We start from the raw sequence: 26030 nt of genomic DNA, 5'->3' as shown, positions 1-26030 counted from the left end.
CAGCAGCATACAAAATATTGTGCAAGCTGAGGAGGAAACTGACCAGAAAGCTTAATGGTCAGGCAGAAAAAATAAGGTTCCTCCTTAGCTCCTGAGCTTTGCACAGTTAAGCAGATGTCTTGAAGATGACTTGAGGTTGTTACACTAGCTTAACAGCATGAGAACTTTTTAACATTTAGCACTGGGGGAAATAACTTGGCTTGGCAGCGAGAGGTCAGCAAAGTGGAAAAGTCCACCTTCTGGCGTCATCAAAATAAGATGGCTTGGGCTGAAATAAGACATCCTGAGGGCATCTTGGGGGAAAAACTGTGTGGAGTTCCTCCCCAAGACACTATTTTCCCCATCCTCAGGATGTCTTATTTGTGCAGGATGGACCAGAGATTTGTGCAGGATGGACCAGTCTCTAGTTACCCCTTTTCTACTTGTTGGAGGCTATAAAGAAAGTAACTGTATGGGTTTCCAAAATATACATAGTTATTCTTCTGGGGCACCCAGAGTATGACAACTTCATTTCAACAGCATCAGCAGGGGCTCCATAATGCTATGTGGCCATTCCTGTAGTGGACCACTTTTTTCTATATTATTATTATAGGTTTTAACACATCTTGGTTTGGTCTCTCTCTCTCTCTCTCTCTCTCTCTCTCTTTTGCGTAGGACCAATCAGTAATGTAAGTACATAACCTATTTTTTACTTTTTTAGAGCCGTAATATACATGATGGCTTATCTTGCAAGAAAAACGTATCAGCATGCTATAACCTAACAAGTACATTCTTCTGCAACTTTAGTTTTTCCTGCTTTCTAAGACATTCCTAACACTAAGCTAACAGGTCCCTATTTATATGAATAATCTGAACTCCAGCTCCCTGCTTTAAACAGGAGTGACTATTGTGCCTGGGTGGATGGGAAAGAGGGCAGGAGAACTTTGGGACCCTATAATGGTATTAGCTCTTGCCCAAGAGTCCCACACTGCTGTCCATAGTCCTGCACCCTTTTGCTGGCTGGCCTCGGGACAAGGGGAGCTTCATTTTGGTATGTGCCAGATATAGAGAAGATTATTTGAATTGGATCATCCTCTTTGCTAACAGTCCTACCCTCTCTCTCCCTCCTTTAGGTTTTGGGTCATTCTAAGGCAGGTATTTTTAATTGTCTTTAAGGTTTAACAGGATGGGTTGATATTTCCTGAACTCTTTTGGGGTTTATGCCTTTTCCACAGAGAAAAAAAGTCTGTGAATCTTGTACTGTACTGTTAAATGGCTGGATTGACTAAGAGCTGGGGTGGGGAATGAACTGCAGGATTATGCAAGGGTGGGTTATCTGCATGATCCTGGAAAGAGTAGGGGGGAGATCTAAGAGGCTCCAGTCGGTTAACCAAAGGGCCAGCATGCTGACCACATCCTCAAGAGTGGCTTTGGGCACTTCTTGCCTTATAACCTTTTTTCTTTCCCAGGTTGGTCCCATTGCCAGCAGTCAGCAGCACCTGTTGCTCCTCACCCGTGTAGTGCCAAGACCTGGAGGAATCTGTGTAATCAATATAGTTGTGACCTGATTCTGCTGTGTGTGTGTTGTCCTTCTCTCCTTCCCTTTCTGACTTATAGCTTAGATGACATTGGCTTAGATAACATTGACTTTATAATTTAAAATGACTAAACCCATAATGGCTACAGCAATATAAAGACATAAGAACATAAGAAAGAGCCAGCTGGATCAGGCTAGAGTCCATCATCTAGTCCAGCACTCTGCTACTCAAAGCAGTGGCTCCACCAGGTGCCTTTGAGAGCTTCATACAGGATGTGAAAGCAATGGCCTTTCTTGCTGCTGCTTTTGCCCTCTCGGAAAGCACTCTGGTATGCTAAGGCATTTCCTGAATCTCAGATCAAAGAGGATCAAGATTGACAGCTATAGATCGACTTCTCCTCCATAAATCTGTCCATAAATCTGTCCAAGTCCAATATTCATCATGGCTGAAACACACTGAAATACAAAGCACACCAAATGATCAAAACCATTCCTCTTCCACCCACATAACCATTTAGTCAGCATTTTAGCACACATGGTAAAGCAAGTAAATCACACCCCAAGCACATTCTTAAGACTTTACAAAAATTTGACCTTCTTCTGCATCATAAAAATCCTTTGAACAGGTGTAAATGATGAACAGAACTACTAGGACCTTTGCAGATTTTGCAAAAAGCAGTAGCAGAAATCAAGCCTAACTAGTCACAGTTGGGTAAACTTCATTTTAAAAAAAAACTTTTATGATAAATATCTAATATATATAGTATATGAAAAGGATCCACAGTAAAGGTTATTATTGCATGAAAATCTGCATGCATAAGGATTATTATTTCCTCCACAATTGCATATGGCAGAGGTCTAATAAATCTTAAAGAATAAAATTATATTTTTAGTACAGAACAGGTTTTCCTCTGTTCATCAAGTATATAAAACAAAAGAGAACGAACTATATTGTTGCTCACATTGTATGACATATGAACGTAGATACCCTGTCTGAGAAATCTAAGAAATTTGCTTCAGGCAGCCCATGATGCCACATCACCCATAAGGCTTTTCCTGTTTGTTCTGGAGCAAGAGTAGCTATCCTTGAAATGAATGGAATAGGGTCCCTGAAGAGGTGAGTAGGGTCTTTGCCCTGGAGATCTTCGGGAAGTGCTGCAAGGCCAGGCTTTTGAAAGGGCGTAAATGGCCGATATCTTTTAAGGGAAGGATTTGGGGCTTTTGATTTTAGTGGGGATTTTTTATGTTATTTCAAGCTGCCTTAAACAAGCTAATGTCCTTTATAGCATATGTAAACCATCATGCCTATTATCAAGATCAACTTTTATTTGCTAAATGTGAAATCAACTATATACTGTTCTGGTAAAGAATGTTGCCTGTTAGCTCTTTCTTGCCATTGCCATCTTAGCAAACACATTAGTTGTATTCTCTGTCGTTATCAGAGCTGCTTATCAGAGTAAGGTCTGTTTAAACAGACTCAAGAGTTTTAGAATCAGGAAATAACACACTTGTCCCACCCTCCACCCTTATTCCTAAATATTCCTCATGGCCAAAATACTTGAATAATCAGAACTGCAAATTGAAAAAATAAACATGGTATTAGGAAATGGTTTAGATAAAGGGCCAGATCTTTATATTATAGTTGCAGACAGGCCCTCAGGAACCAAGGATAGTCCACACACAGGTCTTAGCAGGTTCAGACGTTTAATGTGGAGAATCCAGACAAGATAAAAAACAGTAATCTGCACACTAAACCACAACATTGCTACCACAAGCTAACTCAGCTGCAACCTCTCTTTTATAACCAGCCTCCCATTCACTTGTGCAATAACCTCTTGCAGCTGGGTTACTCTAGTCTGGCTCCTGAAAAGACTCTGCAACTATTCTAGCTCGTCCCATAGCTGCTAACCTGTTGCTGAGTCTCCTTTGCTGTAAGCTAGCATGTAGTCTCCTCCTGCGTTGCTTCTGGGGCTCCGGAGATGATGGGCAGGGGGAGCTGTCTGGCTCTGTATCAAGGGGCTGAAGAGTCTCAGAGCTAAGCTCTTGCTGGGTATAACATAAGGCACTATATAGGAAGGATCCCTGGTAGTTGGTTTTAAGGAACCCTTCCTATTATTTCAGTTGTTTTGTTCTTCGCTGCCACCAATATAAATTAAAGCCCACACTAAACTGATTTTAAACGGTCACCACCCTGACTGGGGGATCACACAGACACCGACAGGACAAAAAAATAACTGGAACGAGGTTTTAAAGTTGAACAAAAGCTTAAACTTTTATTGCTGGCTTAACAGAGGCTTCTCAGATAGTTTGAGAGGTTTTACGCTTGTTGGTTTCAGAGAAAGTTTGCTTAAGCTTAACGGTTACAGAGATAGATTGTTTTTAACGCTTAACGGTTGCAGAGAAAGGTTGTCTTAGAGCTTAACGGTTACTGGCACTTCACTTAAATTTCAAAATGACCACTCGCAGGTGTCCCTTTACTTCAGACGTTACTTCAAAGATATTTCAGTCAAGATGTTTCTTAATAGATGGTACTGTGGAGGTTTCACACTCCCTCATAAAATAAACTTCAGTCCTCTGTACCTCACCACAAAATAAAACACCCAGTCTCCACCCAGTGGGATTCAGGCATAAAAGCCTCCCTCTCCCACACTCCCAAAATCTGGCTTCTCTGCCACAGGAACTGGGCCTCCCAAGACTGGTGTTCACTGTATCGGAGGACAGACCTATAGACTTTTAGAGGTTTCCCTCACAAACACCTGAGGGCGGACACTCTCCTCCAAATCTCAGGGTTTTTGATGACTTAAATAGCTTCCTCAGCTATTACTAAGCCACAGCAGTGAGAGATCTGGCGGATTCTCCTCATGCTGCTACAAAAAGTACCCAAGGGCACACAAGCTCACACAGAGCCAAAAAGTCCAAAGACTCAAAGCAAGAACCAAGATTCAAGAACCCTTCAGCACTCTCACTGACAGTATTTATAGTATCTGCCCATTTTTCTCTGGCCAATCAGGGCTGGCCAGGGCTTAACTCTTTCAGGGGCAGCTCCACCCTGTAACCTGAATGCAGGATAAGTGCATTCGTCACACTGGGCAACCACAGAGCTTGGACCTGGCTGTGGATCCCAGCCTGAATGCTCTGCTTGAACCTGGGGACCTGGTCCTGCAGGAACTTCTGGCTGCTCAGTTTCTGCATCTACAGGTGCCTGAGAATCTGGAACCAACACTGTCCCCTCTTCTCTATCAAGTCTTCCTACCAGGGGTTACCATTCAGACCAGGCTGAGCCCTAACAATTATAAAGAGCTGCTATCTCATAATGAAAGCACACACAGGCCTTTTCCACACAGCAGAAATATAATGTCTTGAGGATGTTAATAAAAACATTTTGGGGGAGAAGTTCACTCAGCTCTCTCCCACAAAACATCTTCAGGACGTTTAATTTCTATCAACTCAGGTTTTTCAAAAATTACTAAACTAGCAATCTTTTTTTTCTTAGACAGGTTGAAGACATCTCCTGCTTGCTGGTGTGAACAAAAGCAGGCAGGAGATGCTTTATTTCTCCCACCTCCCAGCTCCTACTTTCATTTTTGCTGCAGTTGCATCTGCCATTTTCTGCTTCTATTGGCTTCCACCATTTGGTGAAGGTTTCACATGAAGGTTTCCTCTGCTTTGCTCATCCATGCATAATTTCACTGTAAAAAGTACATGAATAAAGTTTGTTTTGCTGGCGATTCAGCGCATTTGTCATTTCTAAATAGTTTGTGTGAGTTTATGTCTGTCTGTGTGTGTGTGTGTGTGTGTGTGTGATGCTAAACAAATGAAGTGGCATCTCTATGGATTGTGCTGTACTAATGCTATGTACTAATTCTACAAAACAGTTAAATAACCTTCTCATAGAATGTTACTAGTGATTGTAAAGAACTTCAAAAATACTTGAAACTTTAAAAATACTTGAGACCACTGTGTTGCCAGACAGTGAAAGTGCAGAAATGCTAGTTCACCTTTTCAGTTTAAAAATTTGCCACAATTTCCTGCTGCCATAAATACACCAGTGATTTAGATCTGCTAGTCAAATTTCAGTTTGCACGGGCAACCCCATTACTTCCCGTTGCAAAAAAGGATGGCAAACTTTGTGTTTTCGTGTTTGTCTTTTCTTCATGCTTGCATTCTGAACCTTTGAGATCAATGCATTGCAAGTTTAAGTGCCAGAAATATAAGGCATCTCCACATATTGCAGTGTGCACAAATAGTCACACATGTGCTGATTTCCAGTTGTGAATAATTAGTAGGAAGAGAGAGTTGACAGGATGGGGGCTGTGGAGACAAAGGGCAGAAGTTTGTTAGGTCCACAGTCTAGATCCTGATAAGGCATGTTTCTTTTTTTAGTGCAGGAAAATGTACTTTCAGTCATGTGCTTGTTACAAGAAATAAGAACTATCAACTAAATGCCAAACTATACACTCATGATTTTAAAGAACTGGGTCTTTGTCCCTGCAGCCACACATCAGCAACATGGAATGTTTTTTTAAAAAGATAATAGAGAACCCAAAAGGGCTCAGAATGCTACTGTGGGAGAGTCTCTGCCCCACCCCAGCCATTTCCCTATACTACAATAGCTCTGGGCAGGAATTTCCCCATTTTTACTGCTCTATGTGCACAGAATACTCCATGTGGAACAGCAAAAACAGGGAAATAACTCCCCCTTCCATACCATTTCAGTGCCAAAAACTGTTTTTTTGAGGGGGAGGAGGAGGCAGGAGCCCGCCCCGCCCCCACAGCAGCATTCCAAACCCATTTGATCTCACCTTTAAGCCATGCCTACACCTGCCTTGGGTCTGGGAAATTTGGACCCAACTCTTTAAAAACATGAATGTGTAGTATGGGCCTTCAAGTTGGCATCCACTGGTGATTTGTAACTTTTCATGAGGGCTCATGTTAAATCTCAGAGAACTGTGAAGAGTGTTGGTGAAACATTTGACACTGATGGACTGAATTGACGCTGTTGAACAAGTGAATATTCGAACAGTTCTGGGAACAGAGTTTTCAGTAACTGCAGACAGGAAAAAGAAACGGATCAGTCTGGCTAGGGTTAAAAACTTACACAGATAAGGGCAGCAATGGACTTATGGTGAAAGGTTCATGTTGGAATGACAACTAATTTGAAAGTTTATGGACAAGAATGGAAGAGGCAGGGTATTGGAAGAAAGAGAGCAGAATGACATGAGAAATAGGAATATGAGGAAAGTAAGAAAAGGAGAAGAAATGCTGAGAATGAGAGCAGGGGAGATGGAAGTGGGGAAAATGAGAGTATGGGCTCTCAAGCAAGGTCATAGTGCTTAAGATCAAAGAGGCGTGTCAGGGGTATGTGTGAAGCCAGGCAAGAAACAGGGCAGTTAAAAGAATAAGGCCAGATGGGGGCAGTAGGCTGAAAAGCAGGGAACAGAGAAAACAGCAGTTATAGATATACTAAGAAGAAGACAAGGGCAAAAATTGTATTTTTTTCCAGGGACAATACAGTTGTGAATAATTAGTAACAAAGGAGTATTGAAAGGATGGGGGCTTGGGAGACAATGAGCAGACATTTGTTAGATCCACAGCTGTACCTACTGGTACAATCCTAAGAGTGGGTAGTTGTGATGCAGCCAGGGATGGCACAGACATGCCACTCCCTAAAATACTTGCTATGCATGACCAGCAAGCCAAAAGCTCTGTGAAATCCCCCTATGTAGTACAATGTGAAATTCCCCCTATGTAGTACAATAAGCTGCGCCTACCTTTTTGCCAGTGTAAGTCTTCACCAGCAAATGGGTGTGTTCAGTGGTGGGATTCAAATAATTTGACAACTGGTTCTGGTGGTGGGGTTAAAACAATTTAACAACTGGTTGTTTACAAGCACCATTTTAACAACCGGTTCTGCCAAAGTGGTGCGAACCTGCTGAATCCCACCACCGGGTGTGTTCCCAAGTTGAAAGGGCTCAGGATGCCGACTAAAGCCAGCTCTGCCCTTGGGAATACACCTTCGGTGTGAGCACAGGCTCTTGAGCTGGAGGAGAGGTGGCCCTGCAGCTGCATTGGCCCTGGGGCAACGTGCTGCCACACAGCTCCCTGACACCTGCATCAGTGCCCCTGCATCAGTGTAGATGCTCCTTACATGGGCGTAAATTGCATTTTTACTGGCACAGGGGATACACTGCCTCCTCAGCAGTTTCCCCCACCCCTTTGGATTGCCCTGCATGGGGAGATGTTACCAAAAAATCCCCATACAAAAATGCCATACAACCTGATTAAAAAAAACACTGTATTCGTTTTAGTACTTTCTATGAAGTAGATTGCATGTGACAATTATGTGTTATGGATAGACTCTTTCAGTCAAACCAGACTTAATGCAGAACAGCCGAAGGTTTTTTTTACACTTTCAAATAAATATAGCAAGATTTAAATTTGATTAGTGCAGTGGCACTGGGGAAGAAGTGTTTAACTCTCTCCTGTGCTGTTTTCCTAATCAAAACAGCCTACTCTAAGCAGCTGTCAGTCCCATATATAAGTATGTGAGAAGACTTATTTATTTATTTATTTATTTATTTATTTATTTATTTATTGTTTCATCTTCTATACCGCCCGATCCCCGAAGGGCTCCAGGCGGTGAACAACAAAAGTTCAGAGACAAGCAGGAGCAAATCACACATACAATATAAATACATAGGCTCTTGATCATTTAAAAACAATAATCTGTGTTCCCAAGAACCAAAACCTCTTGGTTTTACCTTCTAAAATCAAATCTGTCAGATTATATTACTTCAATCTCTGGCCGTTTCTGCATGGCCACACTGGGGGTTGGGTTGGCGTACATGACACCGACCCAACCCCCCCCGGGGCCGTTCGCATGAACGGTCCTGGTTGCGGTGGGGAAGACAGCACAGCCTCCGCGCAGGCTGCACCATCCCCCAAACACCTTACCGTGTCCTCCAGCCTCCAGCATGTCGCACAGACCAGGGGACATGCCCCCCCTGCCCTGCGCGACAGCTTGGAAGTCACAGGGCAGTGGGGGCATGTCCCCTGGCCTGTGCGACGCGCCGGAGGCTGGAGGACACGGTAAGGCATTTGGGAAAGGGGGGAATGGCGCCTTCCAGCCGCTGCTGCTCGCACGGCAGCGGTTGGAAGCCGCTGTTTTCCAAAAACCTCGCTTGGGGAGCGAGGTTGGGAAACAGCGGCTTCGTGCCGCTGAGGGGGAGCGAGGGCAGTGTGGCTGCGATGCAGCTGCGCCCCCCATGCGAACAGCTCCCTAGGGATGGCGTTTTTGCCGGCCCTAGGACGCTGTTATTGGCCCATGAGGAAAGGGCCTCTGCTTGGTGAGTTTACGTTTAAGGCTAAACATTTGAAAAGTGCATTTTTCCCCACCCTCCAGGAGTTAATTAACAGGCCAAAACAAATACTCATAGAACAAATAAAGATCACAGCAAGATGAGGAACAAACAACAAAGCATCTTTTATGCAAAGGAGGAAATAAAAGATTTTAGTTGCTGGGAAGTCTGACACTTGATGCCCAGAGAATAAAGTCCATCACCTGATGCCCAGAGAATAAATCCTTCAGGCTATTTGCACAGCAGTTACTTGGCACTCACCATAGTTTCTGCCTGAGCACACAATAAAAAACATCATTTCCTGGATTGATGGTGATTGGACAAGTTTGAATCATACATGCACAAGTGCTCATTTCAAGAATGGCAGTCAAAAACAACACATGCTGTTACCAATGCAACTTTTTTAAAAATGCAGTGTATTTTGAGTCAAATTTCAGTTTTTCATAGACCATAGTTAATATTCAGTTTGAAATAAAGCCAGATTCTATGGTTGTGTTACACGTTGTCTGATGGGGCATTGCACAACATGTTTGCTGTGTGGTGGAGGTGAATGTCCACCACAGCAAGTTTTCTTGTAAGAATGTATTTCCTCTATCCCTGGTTTCAGTTTCTACTTTCTCTGCAGCAAGCAAATCCACTTATAGCACAATTTTAATTTTGCTTCACTGCCAGAGCAGGACAGATTTGCAAGTGGGCACAGTTTTGCTTCTTTGCCTCTTCCCTCCGCCCACAGACAGCATGGCAACTGCATGTATCAGACACATCACAGATAGCATGCATTACCAATATAAGCAGTTGGTGGGCTTCTGGTACATGAGGTATAACATCTAAAAGAGCTTTTGTTTGCCCTCATCTATCTCCAAACCAACTCTAAACAAGCATTCAGGAAAAAAAAACATTGTTCTACCTAGTTTAGTTGAAGAATAAAAACAAAATTGGATGTCATCGGCCCATTACGGTGCCTCATTTTAAACTGAAGAACGGTCTTTCCCATTGGCTTCATTAAAATATTAACTCATATGGGTATTTAACAGTAGCATGTGAACTTTGGATAGTTGTCTGCATTAGCATCCCTTATCACACTTCATTTCATGTTTGTGCTGTTCTTCGCAAGATATACATGCATGCTTCTTAAGGTTATTATTATTATTTATTAGATTTAATAAACCGCCCACCCTCGAAGGGCTCTGGGGGGTGTACAGCACACAACCAAACCAATAATACACAATAAATAATTAATTAAAATTCCTAACTTAAAACTCTGTAGAACATAGCAACGTAACATATCCAGCAAACAATGATGGTGATGACAGCGTCCGATCCCAAGGCCAGGAGGGGACAGGTGGTACCGAATAGATGTTATATTGGCAATGCCAATTATGGTAAGGCATGCAACATGGGGGCATCCGAGGGGGGAAATCTGCAGCCGGCCTCCCTGAAGGCCCTGTGGAACAATTCGGTTGCCAGCTTTGACTTGGGAAATCTGGTGGCAGTGGCATGATTCTATAAAGAATGCCCTCTGATGCTGACATTTCCTCCACTGGAATTGATTTCCATAGTCTGGAGATAAATTGTTATTCTAGGAGACCTCCAGGCCCCACATGGAGGATGGCAACCCTAACAGCCTGTTGGAATGGTGAGCTGCAGTTTCAGTAAATGTGTGAGAGCATTAATAGACTCCTTGCAAAAAAGAAGATATTTTTAATTTTGTACAGCTATGCATGAAATAAATGCTTTAAATTGTTTTAGTGAAAGGAGGAAGGTGGGACAATGGCTGCGATGAGAGACATTTCAGAACATATATCCAGACCAATATAGGGAATATTGCAGGAGAGTTAAGATCCAGACAGCTTTTTACTAAATCTTCTCCACTTCCTCTTTAGTATGATCCCCCCCCCCCCCCCCACAAAGACATGTAACTTTCATTAGTGCAAATCCCATGATCCCCATCATAGCCTTTTTGGAGGCCAAATGGGACGCCCCTCCACAGTTTTGCATTGTGTTAAAGCTGAATCTAACCTACAATTTCTTAAGGAAGGTCAGCACCAAGGGCTTGCATTGCCAAGTTGCTGCTGAGATGTGTCATGTCTCAGCAGCAGCCATAATAACTGTCAGTGCTCTTTCTACCATCAGTAACAGCAACAGGACTGACACGTTGTGGAGAGGGGGGCAAGGAACTGTGCCTCTTTCAAGACTATCTTGGCCATCAACACCTTATAGCCCAGATCCACAGTACCAATAGGCAATGCTGGCTACTCTGCCTCCCAGTAGGGTCAGAGCATGCCGTTTGCTGTCTCCCTCAGACAGGTGGCAATCCCTCATTCACTAGCCAGGGGGATGAGGAGGCAGCAGCAGTGGTTGGCACTGAGCTGCTGCCTGTGGTGGTAGCAACCACCAGTGGGGGGAAAAGGCCTTGGTGGGTAAGTAAGTGGATGTGCAAATGTCAGTGATGCTGTAGGATTCCATTAAAGGGCATCTTGCCCAGGGCCTCCCAAACATCTAGTCATTAATGAAATTCCTTCTCAGAATAAAAACCAAAGTCAATTCTCATAAAGGGTAAGTCTTTTAGACCATGTAGGCTACTGGTGACATTCTCAGATATGAATCTCCCGGAAAGCTGACTAAGAGTAGACTCAGCTCAGATAAAATGCAAAACCATGATTTAACTATGGTTACTTTGTGACACCAGTAGTCCCCTTGCAGGCAATCACTTCTGGTTTGCCTCAACAATTGCTGGTTTCATTTCCTTTTCTCAACTGCCTCAAAGGATGTCACCAGAGAACAAGGCAGGATGTCTGCATTCTGACACGATACCAAATCATAGTCAAGAAGACTAACTATGGTTAATATGGAAACCAATTTCTTGGCCCTGGTCTCAACCAGGATGGGTTCACACTGCTCAATATTAAATGCACAGATACCAGACGACACGTGGTTTGCACACTTTTCTCAAATCTTTGATTCCCCCTTGACACTCATGCCACTCTCAGATTTAACAATAAGTGTGGCCCTTGTCAATATGCGCTTATCCCCAGACTGGCCCCCAGTAAGGGAGAAAGAAATAGAAAATTTGATCAGCTCCATTAAAACCAGGAAAGCTCCTGGAGAAGACCAGATTCCTAGTGATTTGTTTAAAACATTTCCATTATGTTGGGTGCCAATTCTTGCCAAACTCTTCACCCAGATTAACAGCACAGGCAGTTTTCCTAGTGGATGGAAAACCAGCATAATTGTCCCAATCCATAAAAAAGGGGATAAAACAGACCCAAACAACTATCGCCCAATAAGCCTTTTGAACACTGCCTCCAAAATACATAGCAAATACCTTCTTCTCAAATAGAAGACTGGGTAATTGAAAACCAGGTGATACATCCACAACAGGCAGGATTTAAGAACGGACAAGCCACAGTTGATCACTGCCTGGTATTATACCAATTAGCTCACTCAGCCATAAGAGGCCCAACGAAAGCCTTATATACAGCATTTGTTGATCTGGCCTCGGAATTTGATTCAGTCTGTAGGGAGAGACTTTGGTGGAAATTGGCAAACACAAATATAGATAAACACCTGCTCTTCCTTATTAGGGAGCTTTACAAGGACACACAGATTAAAGTCAGAGTGAATACATCAGGCTCTTTAACAGATGAGATTATAGCAAGGAAAGGAGTTAAGCAGGGCTGTCTACTTGCCCCCACTTTATTTAAACTGTAGATTATGTAATCCCCAGACTAACTGGCCCTGAATTTGTTGCCGCCTCGTTAGGAAAACAGAACATTTCAATTCTGCTTTATGCAGATGACATGGTCTTGACCTCACTTACAAGGAATGGTTTAAAGAGATTTTTATATAGCTTGGGTGAGTATTGTAGAGAGGAGGCCCTCTCCATAAATTATTCCAAAACCAAGGTAGTGGTGTTTAAGAAAAGACCAGGAAAACACAGATGGAATATTCATAATATTCCCATTGAGCAATGTGTATTTATTTAGGTGTAACATTTAGTCCCTCATTAAACTGGAATGCCCATATAGCAGTAGTCAAAGCAGCTGCTCAAAAATCTGTGGGAGCAATTCTGAGGTTTTACCATGCTAGAAGAGGTCATTTAGCAGATCCAGCCCCAAACATTTTTAAAACTAGAGTTATATCTATGCTACTCTATGCCACTGAGATTTGGCGATGGAATGCACAAGTTTTGCATAAAATGGAAACCATCCAAAACTCTTTCCTTAGACGAGATTGAATTATTACTCCCAAAAGACACCATGGCACTTCTCAGGGCAGAACTCGGTTTGCCTTCCATTACAGCCCGCGCTCAACTGGCAATTCTGAAATATATCAAAAAGACCTCTTTAAAACCTACTTTGTTTGGTAATCAAAGTCAGCAGATACTATTAAAGGTTTCAAAGTTACATAACGTTTCGCCTGCATCTGACGTTTCGCCTGCATCTGTGGCTGGCATCTTCAGAGGATCTGAAGATGCCAGTCACAGATGCAGGCGAAACGTCAGGAGAGAATGCTGCTAGAACACAGCCATACAGCCCGGAAACCACACAGCACCCCAATACATTGCATAGTTTCTCAGTACCAGATGATTTAACCTTGTTGACATAACCCAATATAATATAAGGAAGGCTCTTTAATCTTCTAATCTTGACCTTCGGGACTGGATATTTAAAGGTGATAATTCTATGGACAGAAATATAATTTTACATTCCAAGTTTGCTCCTTGGTATACCCGCAACAAAAAAGACCGTTACAGAGCCCCCTATCTTGTTGGCATAACCCAATATAATATAAGGAAGGTTCTGACTGTGCTATGATTTCAATCAATGCTAACAAACTATCTAGAAGGCAGATACGCTCAAATACCAGTAGAACAATGAATCTGTATTTGCAGACGTGAAGTAGAGGATTTACCTCATTATGTATGGAACTGTCCCCTGTATGCTGAGGCTAGGGCCAAGTTCCTTCACAGTTTTATATCTACGCCCCAGGTATACTCTGATCCAGATAAAATATACTTTCTCCTTTCAGATTCGGTTCTTTACATATCATATAGGGTTGGCCTCTTTGCTTTGGCAGTCTCAAGGATCCGATCTAAAAACTCACGGAAGTAAATAGTCAAACCAAAAGTTGCACAAGATATGTTTGACTCTAATTTAGATACACTTGAAGGGGAAATTGAGAGGGACTGAGTGTCCATATATTTGAATTTTAGCTGTTAAATCTTTTTGCTTGTGTATTATGCTGATCTATGTGTTTTGATACTGTAATATTGTGATGGCCTATGAAATATACCACAATAGAATGATTATGATCTACAGGATCTACAGGATCAATACAGCTTCAACTAATGGTTTCAGATCATGGTTTGGTGAACTCCATAGTTAGTAGAGTTGTCTTCCTTCAGACAATCACACTAAGATAGTTTAATTAAATTATATTATCATGGGATATCTGAATAGAGCCATTTACTTATCCTTTGGTGTCCTAAGATTGACTCTGCTTCTGAAAGCATATCATGTAATATTGCATAGACCATCAATTGCTTTTTATAATGCTAGGTAACCCTTGCTTGCAAAGATGCTAAGGCCTTGCAGTTTTTCTGGGCTCTAGTTGTTACTGAAGAAAATCCAAGACAAACACTATCCTTTACCCTTTGTTGTTGTTTTTTCTGATTGCAAAGGATAGAAGGGCAAAGGTAATGTCAGCTGCAGGCTTAAAAATGAAAGCCTTACTGTATTTTAAGGAGTGGTTTCGGCAGCGGTTGAGATTCACAGAATGCAGCCTTTTTGCCTTCCTGGTAAGTATTAAGAAAACCAGCAAAGAGGCAATGCCACAACACCAAGAAAAAGACATAGCTGACAAAGACTGCTACTGGAAAGAGAAGTTGGAGAACATTTGTGGTTAATATCCTACCATTTGTGTGAAAAAGGCACACACAGTTTTTCCATGTTCCTTTCCTTTCCGCTGTCTCCAGTCCTCAGAATGATTTTTCCTGGGACTGCAGGACTTTGCAGAGGAACAGCCATGAGGATTGCTGGGATGGGGTGAGGAGGGGCCAGGTGATGAAATGCACACCTTCCCTTAGTGGAACTGCCTTTGCAGAAGAGGAGCAATCTTACCCCCTTGTCCTCCTCCTCACCCCAGTCTCCCAGCTTAAGATGCCTGGCAGTTCCTCCTTGCTGTCATGCCACCCTGGGAATTATCTTTCCGGGGGCAGAAGGGGCTGCAAAACACAGAAAGAAATATTGGGAAATGACACAGTTCGTGCACAGAGTAACAGGATTCTGCTCAGTGTGTTAGTAATTTTGAATCATCCTATTCAAATCAAATGTGCTAGTGAGTGGAGACAATGGAGAATTCCTAGGGTTGCCAACTCTTGGTTGGGAAATACCTGGAGGGTTTTTTTTTAAGGGGATGGAAGCCTGAGGAGGTAGGGGTTCAGTAAGAGGCAGGTGTCAGTGGGAATCCAACCTAGAGCATTAGCCATTTAGCCAGTGGGGCTGATCTCTGTTGCCACAAAGTCAGTTTTCACTCCAGGAGGTCTCCAGTTCCTCCTCACCTGGTGGTTGGGAACTCCAGCAATCCCTGAAGGATGGAAAGGAAAGACAGCAGATGCTGGAATAAATGAGAAGTTTCTCAAATCAATGTTTAATGTGAGATGTGCAAAATTAATTCAGATTCTAACAGTGTGTTGAAAATGTCCAGTGAGAAACTAGGACTCAGGCTTTGGATCAACTCATTGCCAAACTTGGTCATATTTGAAAGACTGCCTTGGGATCTATCTAATGATCCTTTAAAATCATGGCACTTTCAAAATCATGAACTTTCGAATTTGTCTTCTGGACTTTGAGCCTTTACAGCACCTTTTCAAGCTTTTCTATCTGTAATAGTTTGTTATTAATTAGACTAATTAGAATCAAGCATTATTATGCATGGTTAAATAAAACCAGCATGGCAGCCACTATTATACTCCACATCATTCCCCTCGTCTCATCACCCCACCGCTTGTGCTCCGGTTCCCATGAGGGGGCGACACTTCTCTAGCCCCACAGACCAGAGAAGACCCCCCCCCCGTCAAACAACCTACATTCCACACTACTGACAGAGCTGCAACAGCAGGTGTCTAATCAGTTGATAAGGCCTGAGAAGCAAAGTGGAAAAACAGAAGAACAGCAGGGAGGGGAATTGAGAAGAGAAGGGTTCCCACATCCCAGGCAGGAGACAGGAGGAATAGCAGGATCAGACAGGGGCTGATCATGACACCAATGCCTTATTCTTGTTTAAAAGGTTGGTTTATAGTCTGATAGCATTATTTATGACTTGCAGCAGTTATTATTGACAATAAAACATAAATAAAATGTCACACAATATTGTGGGTTTACTTTTTTTTGCCCCTGACTGAATGTTGCCACATTTACAAATTGCCACTGCCCTCTGGTGGATCAAATCAAAACACAACCAAATATTCAAGGCTGTCAACCTCTAAGGCTTATTTTAAAATCAATTTTCTCTTAATTAGCCAATTGCTGGTTAACCAAGTAGCTTGACTGGGCTACAAGAAACTGAGGAGGAAGTCTGATGAGGTAAACATTATGTATACAAGCATAGATACCAAACAGTTTTGTGAAAGAAAGAAAAATTATCCTAAACATATCCTTGGAATAAAAACATGTATATTGACAATTCCAGCAGAACTGACAGTTCCTTTAAAGGATGCAGGTTACATTTTTTAATTCAAAACTAACCCCACCTTATTTGGGGATACTTTTACACATCCCTTGGTGGACTTTTTAAATAAAATAGTGGCTAAGGCTGCCGTGCTCTAGGGAGTACTAAAGATTCAAAATAAAAGACAAAAATTAAAAGACAAAGTGCAAAGCAAAATTAAGATCGTTTGTTTATGACCATGCATAAAAACTTGGCCATTTTCTCTAGAGCATCATTGGATTGGATTAGTTATCTGTTTAACAGATAAACTGTTTTCTGCTGGTCTGTCCAGCACTCTAAGCCCATCAATAACATTGAGAAGAACTTTGTTCTGGCCTGTTTATGACGGAAGCAATAATACAGAACATGGTGTACAGTTTCTGCAGTTTTCAACATGCAGATCCATAAATGCTTGCCATGGGGTGTTTTGGAGCCTCTTCCATCCCTTAAAGCGGAAGGAAGCACATTACATCTGGCTAAAGTGATGGCACGTTGATGCTCCAGATCAGAAAGAGTGAACAAATATCTGGCTCGCCTGGGTGGCCGTATGGGATGGCAAGGGAGAGGGGAGAGCAGAACTTTTTTTTCATGAGCCATCAATTCCTGATGTTCTAATTCAAAAAGTCTAGATTTTATAGTGGAGAACATTTCGGTGGGGGGGGGGGGAGCATGGCTATAACATTGGGAGACAGGCCAACTATAAAATAGCCAGAAGTGAGCACAATTGAGCACAATTACAAGTGGTTTTTACTTGTAATTAAACAGATATAGGATTGTGTGGAGAAAGCAGGGTAGGGATGTGGGTCAATGGAAGCGCATCTGCTTTGCATGAAGTTCCGTGCTCAAAGCCGAGCACATCTAGTTAAAAGGATTCAGTCAGCAGCAGACTGGGAATTGAAAAAGGCCTTGGAACAAGATAAGCCCTGTGGTGCTACAAGTCAGTACTGAAGCTCTGTTCAGTTTAGCAGTGCTAACAGTGGGCATCAGTTCACTCAACCTCTATCCTGCAACCTCAGTCCAAATTGACATTAAAACAAAAACAACACAAAAATCCAGCAGATTTCCTTTTAGGCCATTGACATGTCTAATGAAGCTCCTAGATGTCATTTTTCGGCAAATTGGCCTTGTGTTTTTACAGAGTTCAGGCTGTAAGAAGAACCCGGCAGCTCAGGTATAGGAACCTTTATTGAAATGACTCTCCTGGTCTTCGTCTTTTTGTTGACTTTTGTCCAAGCTGGCCCTGCAGATGGTGAGTATTTTACCAACCTTTGGGTGAACCAGGAGCAACAGTAGCACATCTGCTCAAGACATTTGTGCATGTTGATGCACATATATTTAAAATTCAGCAGATAAATAATCTTTTCATATAACATTCCAAAGTATTGCAAGTGAGTGTATGTCTTAAGGATAGTTTTTTGACGGTAAAAAAGGAACAAAAAGGTCAATTCACCTGTCAAATAATGGTCCAGCATTTTAAAGCATTAGCTAATGAGAACAAAATGAGATATTTCATCATCAAAAGAGTCAATTTAACACACTAATACTGTGAAACAATGAAATGAACATTAAAGTTATGAGATATACCTTTTAGCAAAAGAAATAGATTTCTTCAAATCTGCACAGTTTGCAGTGACGGGTTCTCTCTCTTTGACTTAAAAACTGGAACACTGGCTCTAACCTATTGTAACAATTTTGTTTTTGTATTGTTTTTTTAAAAAATAAATTAAAACAGAAAAAATTTAGGTAAGCAAAGCAGCTATTAAAATGTAAGAGCTGCAGTTTTGATTCTCTTCAACAGTAGTGCTTGATGCAATTCAGAAAACATTAAGTACCCTTTAAATCACACTGAAATAATTAAGCATCAATGCAAAGCAATGTGCAGCATTAGTCTGGGAAAACCTGCACACAGATTACCAGATATCTGAAGTATTCAAGCATCCCATAATTTGGCTCATATTCTGTTTTGCCAGTATTTGACTAGGGCGTGACCACGTTTAACTGTGGACTGAATTATCTGTTGTTTATGCTGGTCTGCAGCTGTTTGCCTTCCTAACGGTGAAATTACCTTTCGCGTTTCAGTGTGACATGGTTACCACATTTTCCCTAGCTTTTTTAAAAAGAAGACTTTTCAAATTTTTTAAAAAAATCAGTAATTACAATTATTGCTGTACGAATGAACTGAAGTTACATGAGCAGCTGATGTCACTTTAACCATAGAGTTTTGGGTGAGTTCTAAGCATTATGAATGCATGATGCTGTCACTTCTATTTTTTTGTGTGCTGTAAGAAGTGATGTTGGGAAAATGTTGGGTGCAACACCAGCGAGGCCTGTCCTTGCCCTCCCCCTTCCAATTTCTTTCAGTGTGCAATCCTAATCATGTGATAAAGGACTTTTAAATGAATGTTCTCTGGATTACAGCAAGCAATTTCATACACTTATTAGTATTAATTAAATGTATAGACTGTTTTCCCCCAACTTAGTGGGCTCAGAACTGGACACAACGAAGCCATTTACTAATGCAAATACAATGCAAACACTATTTCGTACTAATGCAATTTTAACTTTACAGTGCCCTAATTTCTGTAAAACCCCGGTGAGGAAGGGACAATCAGAAAAATTTAGGAGAGATGCTAATACCTATTTGTCTACCACACACAAAGCATAATAATTAGAGCATAGTTTATTTGTGGACAACATCCGCCTATCAAAAACTCAGACTACATCTGCACACATTGCTGGATACAAGTCTTGATTGCTGTTGAAATGAGAGAAAAATTTAGGGAGAGGAAATATTATGGGAATACAGTAAATCCATCGACTTGTGTGTCTTTCTTCAATTTCATTTTAAGTATGAAGCTATCGTGATTTTAGCTGTGCAGGTGAGTATCCTCTAGCGGTTAGGATGTTGAATGGGAGGAAGGTGAGTGATGTGATAGAAACAGTTTTGGTTCACCATGAGGGAGAAAAACAATGTATAAACTTCAAATAAACCAAGCAGCAATTAAACATTTTTCTCATTTCTTTATGTGATTTTTAGCCTCAAGTCCCATGTTTTGGACCAAGGCAGGTGACTAAGGTTGCTGCATGGTTCTGTCACTGTGAAATGCTTCTACCCTGCCACTAGGGTGTCAGACATGACAGGAGAGTACTGGTGCCGAGGCATCAACACGGCAATGTTCATGTGTTTCCTTCTTGATTTATCTTCAAAGAGAATATAGAAGACAAACCCTGACCATAGCAGACTTTCCAGAGAATGGCATATTCATCATTGAGATTTCAGGAGGCTGAGGTGAAGTGCCATGGGATCATACAAATCTTGGTATTGGTATCAATGATGGCTTTGCTTTAGAGTCAAGCTGGATGTTTCAGAAGGTAAAATATGTACTTTTAACAGGCTATTTTATATAATAAATAGAAGTTTTGAAGTCCCAAATGGTTTAGTGATATTTTGTTGAGAAAAATATTTAATCATAAAAAATTGTGTTTTATCACTTGTTTTTACTGCCCCGAAAAGCGGGAGGGTTGCTGATTCTTGGTGCTAAAGAAAATATGATAAGAAAGCCGTTTATTTTTTTGTTGGTCCAAAGTGTTAGGACCCAAGCAAGTATCTTGGCTAATTGGTATGCAATTTAGGTAGTAGTTATAAAGGTGTTTTTTTAAAGGTATTGTTACAATTTAAAATGTTTGTCATTGAAGTAAAGGTTACCTGAACAACATGTGTGTCCAATGAGTTAAGATACGCTGTAATCAGCCTGACTGTGGAAATTTTTTTAGGAAATAGATAAATCTAGAACTTCTTTAATCCTGGGGACTAAGAAGGAGACAATGGTGGATTCTGTACAGAACCATCTCTTTTATCTTTATGACATTGTAAAAAAAGTGTTTGGGGGGAAGAATTTTTACTGTAAAATGGAGTCCAGCCCATTATATTCCCTTTCAACCCAGGTTTTCCATGAATTGCTAAACTAGCAACCTTTCCCTCCCAATCTGGGTTGAACACAAATCCCTGCCTGCTGAGCTAAAAACAAGCAGAAAGGAAATGTTTTATTTCTCCTGCCCAAACCTCTTTCTTTCATTTCACTGCTTGTACCCAGCCATTTTGTTTGCTGCAGGTGATTCTCCATGAAGATTCCCCCATAGAGGTTTCCTCTGCTTTGCAGCTCATCTGCTTGCTGTTTCACTGTAAAAAGTAGATTAATAAAGTTTATGTTGCTTAGCTTAATCCCATGCACATGTCCTTTTTCCTTTTTTTAAATTTTTGAGGGGGATGTCTGTGAAACTATGGAAACATGATTAGAGAAGTTGCAATATGGGCATATTTGTGTTGCCATAGCTTTGCAGACATCTCCCTCAAAATAAACAACAATAAAAGGTAAGCTTGACACTGTGGGATCACTAGGCAAAACAACCTTTTTTCACCTACTTTTGCAGTGAAATATGTAAGCCGGATCAACTGCAAGCAGAGGGAAACCTCCATGGGGAAACTGCTTAGAGAATCTGCTGCTTTTAACACACAAAATGGTGGGCACCACTGTTAGAGCTGACAAAATGCCATGCAGCAGATGGAGGGAGATATCCATTTTGGCCAACTTAACGCTTGTGTTCTCCTGTACTTAAAGATGTTATATTTATGGTATGCTGTGCGGAATCCACAAATATTATTTCATCACTTACCTAGGGCTGCACAATGGAAGATGGAAAATTATCACTGTTGTTCATTTGGCATGTCATTAACACAGATTCAGTAGTGCCTGAAGAAACTCAACTATTCTACATTCAGCAGCAAAAGATCAGGTAGCTATATCATGTGCTCTTGGCGTCGGTATGGCACTGAAAGGAAGTACGTGTGTGGGATGAAGCCAAAGACTGAGTGCGTCACTGTTATTGACACCTATGGAAATGTTGTTGTCCTACCGAGGAAGAGTTCTGTTGGACCATAGTGAGGTTCCTGGATCATTCAATATTTTAATGACCCAGCTAAAGAGGCAAGATTCAGGACTGTACCTGTGTGGAGCAGGGTGAGTGCGAGGGAATCTGGAGAATCCAAAGCAAGGTGGAATATACATGTCTATGAAGGTGAGTATTGGTCAGAGAGGTCATGTGAGTTCCTAAAGGAGTAATCCTGAAGCAGGTCTGCCCTGAAGTCCTATTTTATTCAATGGGGCTTACTCAAAGGAAGGTAATGTTTAGTATTGTGGACCAAGTATCCCATGTTTTTATGCCCAGAATCTGGCTTAATTGTTTTTAAAACAAAGAAAATGTCTGATTGCACTGCTCATTTTGTTCTGCTTCTTTGTTTAGAGCCTTCTCTGCCCCAAGAAAATGTTGAACAGCCTCTGCTGAAGGGAGTCCCTGGATGGTTCTGTGTCTGTTGAATGTTACTATGACCCAAAAGGAAATGTCACAGTGAAATACTTATGCAAGTGGAGAAGAGAATATGGGTGCACTCAGTTAATAAACAACTTGGGGGGGGGATATTATGCCAGATTCCTATGAGGGGAAGGAGTAGTGATGCATGATAACCCAGAAAATGGCACTTTTACCATCATATTGAACCAACTGCAGGAGAATGATGCAGGGATACTACTGGTGTATGACAACAGGTGGAGAACAGGAAAAGAAGTCAACAACAGAACTAAAGATTGTAGAAGGTACCAAACAATGCTTATTATGCTGGTCATCTTAGTGGAGCATTGGTTTCTTTTGCCCTAATGCTGCAAAAATAGGTTCTGCAAAGATAACAGATAGAAGTTAACCTGACCAGGGTCTTAGACCTAATTATTGTACTCAATTTCAGGAGTTGCTTAATTCTAATTAATGTGCTTTTAAAAAATCCTTTTGATCTTAATAAAAGCCTTAGAGTTAACATATTCTTAACTTTGCAGTTAAAATTAATGAGACTGAACTTTGTCCCTGCTTCTGCCCAAAGTGTTTAAGGATCAGAGCAAATAATTTAAACCAGAGTGATTTGTGGATTTAGCTCTGTATACATTACTGCAGATGTTCATCTAAACCAGTTCTTCTTTGCAGTTTTGCTATCAAAAACAAGCGGGAAAGGGGTACAATCAGGACTGCAATCTATAATTTATCACTTTTTACTCCACCTTCACAGTTGCTTTATTACAAACTGCCCCACTTTTTGCATGTAATATGAATGACGCTAAACCTATCCTGACCTAGGCCATTTCTGCCCTGGTTTATTTATCTGCCCTGGGTTCAGTGGGCCTTTCCCCCCACTCTCGTCGTTCTCCTCTATGCCGTAGCTGCTCTCAGTCCACAGCATCCCAGGCACGCGCCCGGTAGTCTGACCCCATGCTCTTGTAGAGCCGTCAAAAGAAGCCGTTAAGAAGAGCGGCAGGATTCTGCGCGCTGAGGGGCACGACAGCAGCAGCTTCGAGGCGGCTGCGCTGTCATGCAGCCCCTCTCAGTGGGGAGTGCCGAGGGACTGCACGCTTCTCTCCTCGAGTAGCGCGGGGCTTAAGGTAAGTGGGGAAAGGCCCAGTGATGTTGGAAAGTGGGATTTTTTCTGTTTCCACACAGCCTCATAGTGTGTTTGTGCACTTTCCAAGGTTTTCTACAGCTTTTCTCCTAATCTTTCACACATTGGCCTTGCTTCAAAGTTTTGAGAACGATTTTAGTAAAGCCTGGATGGCTACTAAAAGTGTGTGGAGAGGGGGGGGATTTGAGATGGTATCCGTGGCCCTGCAGCAGCAATTTCCTTCCTTTACCATGGAGGGTTAAAAAAGCACTAGAGATGTTTATATTTTTGATATACCATTGTAATAATAGGTGTAGCAGATTCTCACAATCTCATCTTTCTTTGGAAGAAGTTGTAAATCTCTATCTTCCTCCCCTGCAGAGATCTATGGGAATAGGCATATATTTGCAATAGAAGGGGATAGAGATTTACTTAAAAAATGAAAGCTGGGAGTTCATAGAACCTTTCATGACCATTCATTAAATAGTATATTATTATAATATTCAAGTGTCATTTTTTAAAAAAACAAACCTTAATTGGCCAGGGTGAGGGGAAACTATAGGAAACCACCAATGTAATGTGCAATTGCTTCTGAGCTTTATTTTTGGCTACACTAGCAATAAGGAAATAACACAATTCCCGACCTCATGTGTACTTTCGAGATTTTTAGAAAGGGAAGTGGGCATCCGCCAAAAAATAGCTGCCTTGGACATGGTTGTGGGGTGGTGTTCATCAAATGAGTGGGAAGTCAAGCATTCTCTTATGATGGGCGCAGGTGACCTCAAATGACTGCTTCCTGCTGTCCCAAAAGATGATGCCCTTTGAGGGTCTTCTGAAGCACCCCCTGTTCCATTGAGGTAGAGGATAGCCAAGGACTGGCCTCCTTGCTTTACTTTTCAGCACTATCTTGGGACCAATACAAATCCAAAATGATTATTTAAAAAATGTTTCCCAAACATTTTGGAGAATTGAACCTATGTGGAAAGGGCCACTGTCCTTCTCAGTGGTCCCCTATCCAGAAATACCAATCCTGGTTAGCACAGGAAATAGAATTTGTCCTGAGTGTTGAGAACCGGGAAGTAAGAGTTAAAATCAGAAATTATTTTTTTCTTCCTGGTCCAGTTTCAATGTGAAATGTGAACCAAGGAAGTCATGGAAGTGGTTTATAGCATACTAGTGGGGCCCGGCCATGCGTTGCTGTGGCTTATTGGCGACGAAATGGGTAAGGAACAGTGGCAGCAAATCAGTTGCAGAGGCCAGCGATACGTGCTCGTAAGAAACGCAGCAGGCTGATACTGTCGCGATGTCATTGGCGTGTGTGACCCGCATTCTCCCTCACTTCTCTTCCCTTGCGCTGGCACCCCTCCCCCTACCTCCCTCCCTTTTCTCTTTGCTTGCTGGGGTGGTGGGTCATATCCAGATGCTGGGGCCCCTCCCTCCCCTCCCTTGCCGGCCACCCCTCCCCCTCTCCCTTCCCTTACCTCTCTTCCCTTGCATACCTCCCCCTCCATCCCTTCCCTCTCCCACCCTCTCTTCCCTTGCATGCCACCCCTCCCCCTCCCTCCCTTCCGTCTCCCTTTTCTAGGGTGGGTGGGTCATATCCAGATGCTGGGCCCGCTCCCTCCCCTCCCTTGCATGCCACCCCTCACTCTCTGTCCCCTCCCTCACTTCTCTTCCCTTGCATGCCTCCCCCCTCCATCCCTTCCCTCTCCCTCCGCTGAATGTGTATGAGAGTAGGTGTGTGCTGTGTGAAGTAGTAGTGGGTGAGGCACAGAGAGTGAAAGGTACCTGCGTGTGAGGGGGGGGAACCCCACCTGTTCTGTCTCCACACAATAGCGTGTGTATGTGTTTCACGTCCACTTTCGAGGATTGCCTATGTACTGTTTTTTCTGCTCATATCCTGACCATCTAGGCGAGGCTCCTAAGAACTACCGAACATTCTAAGGGTGACAGTTACACACAGGCAGCTTCATGTCCTGGTGAGCCAGGAAAAAAAAGATGTTTTACCTGGCTCCAGGTGTGTTGTCTGACAGCAGGAGGAATGCATTAAGAGTACACTTTCGAAGGAAATGAGTAAGTGTCTGTGAAATTTTCAGAGCGTTTGGGCCAGCAGATGCTGAGGTTATTCTCGAAGCTTAACAAACACATGGTTCCATTTTTTATATGTATAGATTATCATAACCATTGCTGGAAAAAAAATAATTATGGGAATTTACCTTTTGCCTATTTATAAGTGCGCCTAGTTCAGGTACTTCATTAGCTATCTAACTTTATGTGTGCATATTTTAGGACAGTCAAGTCCAGTTAAAGTCTGGTTACAAGGGATGATGGTGATGATGAATGTATTATGTGAACCATTCATTAATTTTAATAAGGCTAGAGATCCAAGATCTGATTAAAAGGGACAGAGGAAAGGTGGCAAGGATTTTGACCGATCTCATCAGATTTCAGTATTAGCTAACCAGGATTGAGTACTTGGATGGAGAACCACCAAGAAAAGACAGTGGCTCTTTCCACACACAGATCATTTAAAATGTTCAGGAAACCTTTTATGAAGAACCATTTTGGATTTTTTTTTTGTTCGCATAGTGTGGAAAAGTAAAGCATTTCAGGGGGAAACAATTCTTTTGTTTGCCATTTTCTGTCACTTCAGTTTAATTCTTTGTGATGCCTGCTATTTTCTAATTATTTCCCACAGATTTCCTCCAGTGGCATCACAGCTAGGTGCCATTTCATCGATCAAGTACACAAGTACACAAGTACACAGATCCAGTTGTGCCTGCTCTGATTATGGCAATAGCGTATCATTTTCCCCTTTTAAAATTTTTTTTAGGTATCTTCAAAGCTTTGAAGATTCTTTATGTGAATCGACACAGATTCTCATATTGAGTCTTTGGAGCTTGAAGATACCTCACCAAAAATTTTTTTAAAGGGAAAACAATCACATTGCTGTAATCAGCATGCACAA

General features: G+C 42.0%; 1 pseudogene; it reads left to right on the top strand.

Annotated features, from left to right (window-relative positions):
• The window catches only part of LOC125425524, a 45394-nt pseudogene extending 23159 nt beyond the window's left edge, over window positions 1-22235 (top strand).
• Window positions 22236-26030: the final 3795 nt, after the last annotated feature.

This window comes from Sphaerodactylus townsendi, unplaced genomic scaffold, assembly GCF_021028975.2.
Source record: "Sphaerodactylus townsendi isolate TG3544 unplaced genomic scaffold, MPM_Stown_v2.3 scaffold_68, whole genome shotgun sequence".
NCBI lineage: Eukaryota > Metazoa > Chordata > Lepidosauria > Squamata > Sphaerodactylidae > Sphaerodactylus > Sphaerodactylus townsendi.
The sequence above is the reverse complement of the archived record's forward strand: the minus strand, read 5'-3'. Positions and strand labels throughout refer to the sequence as shown.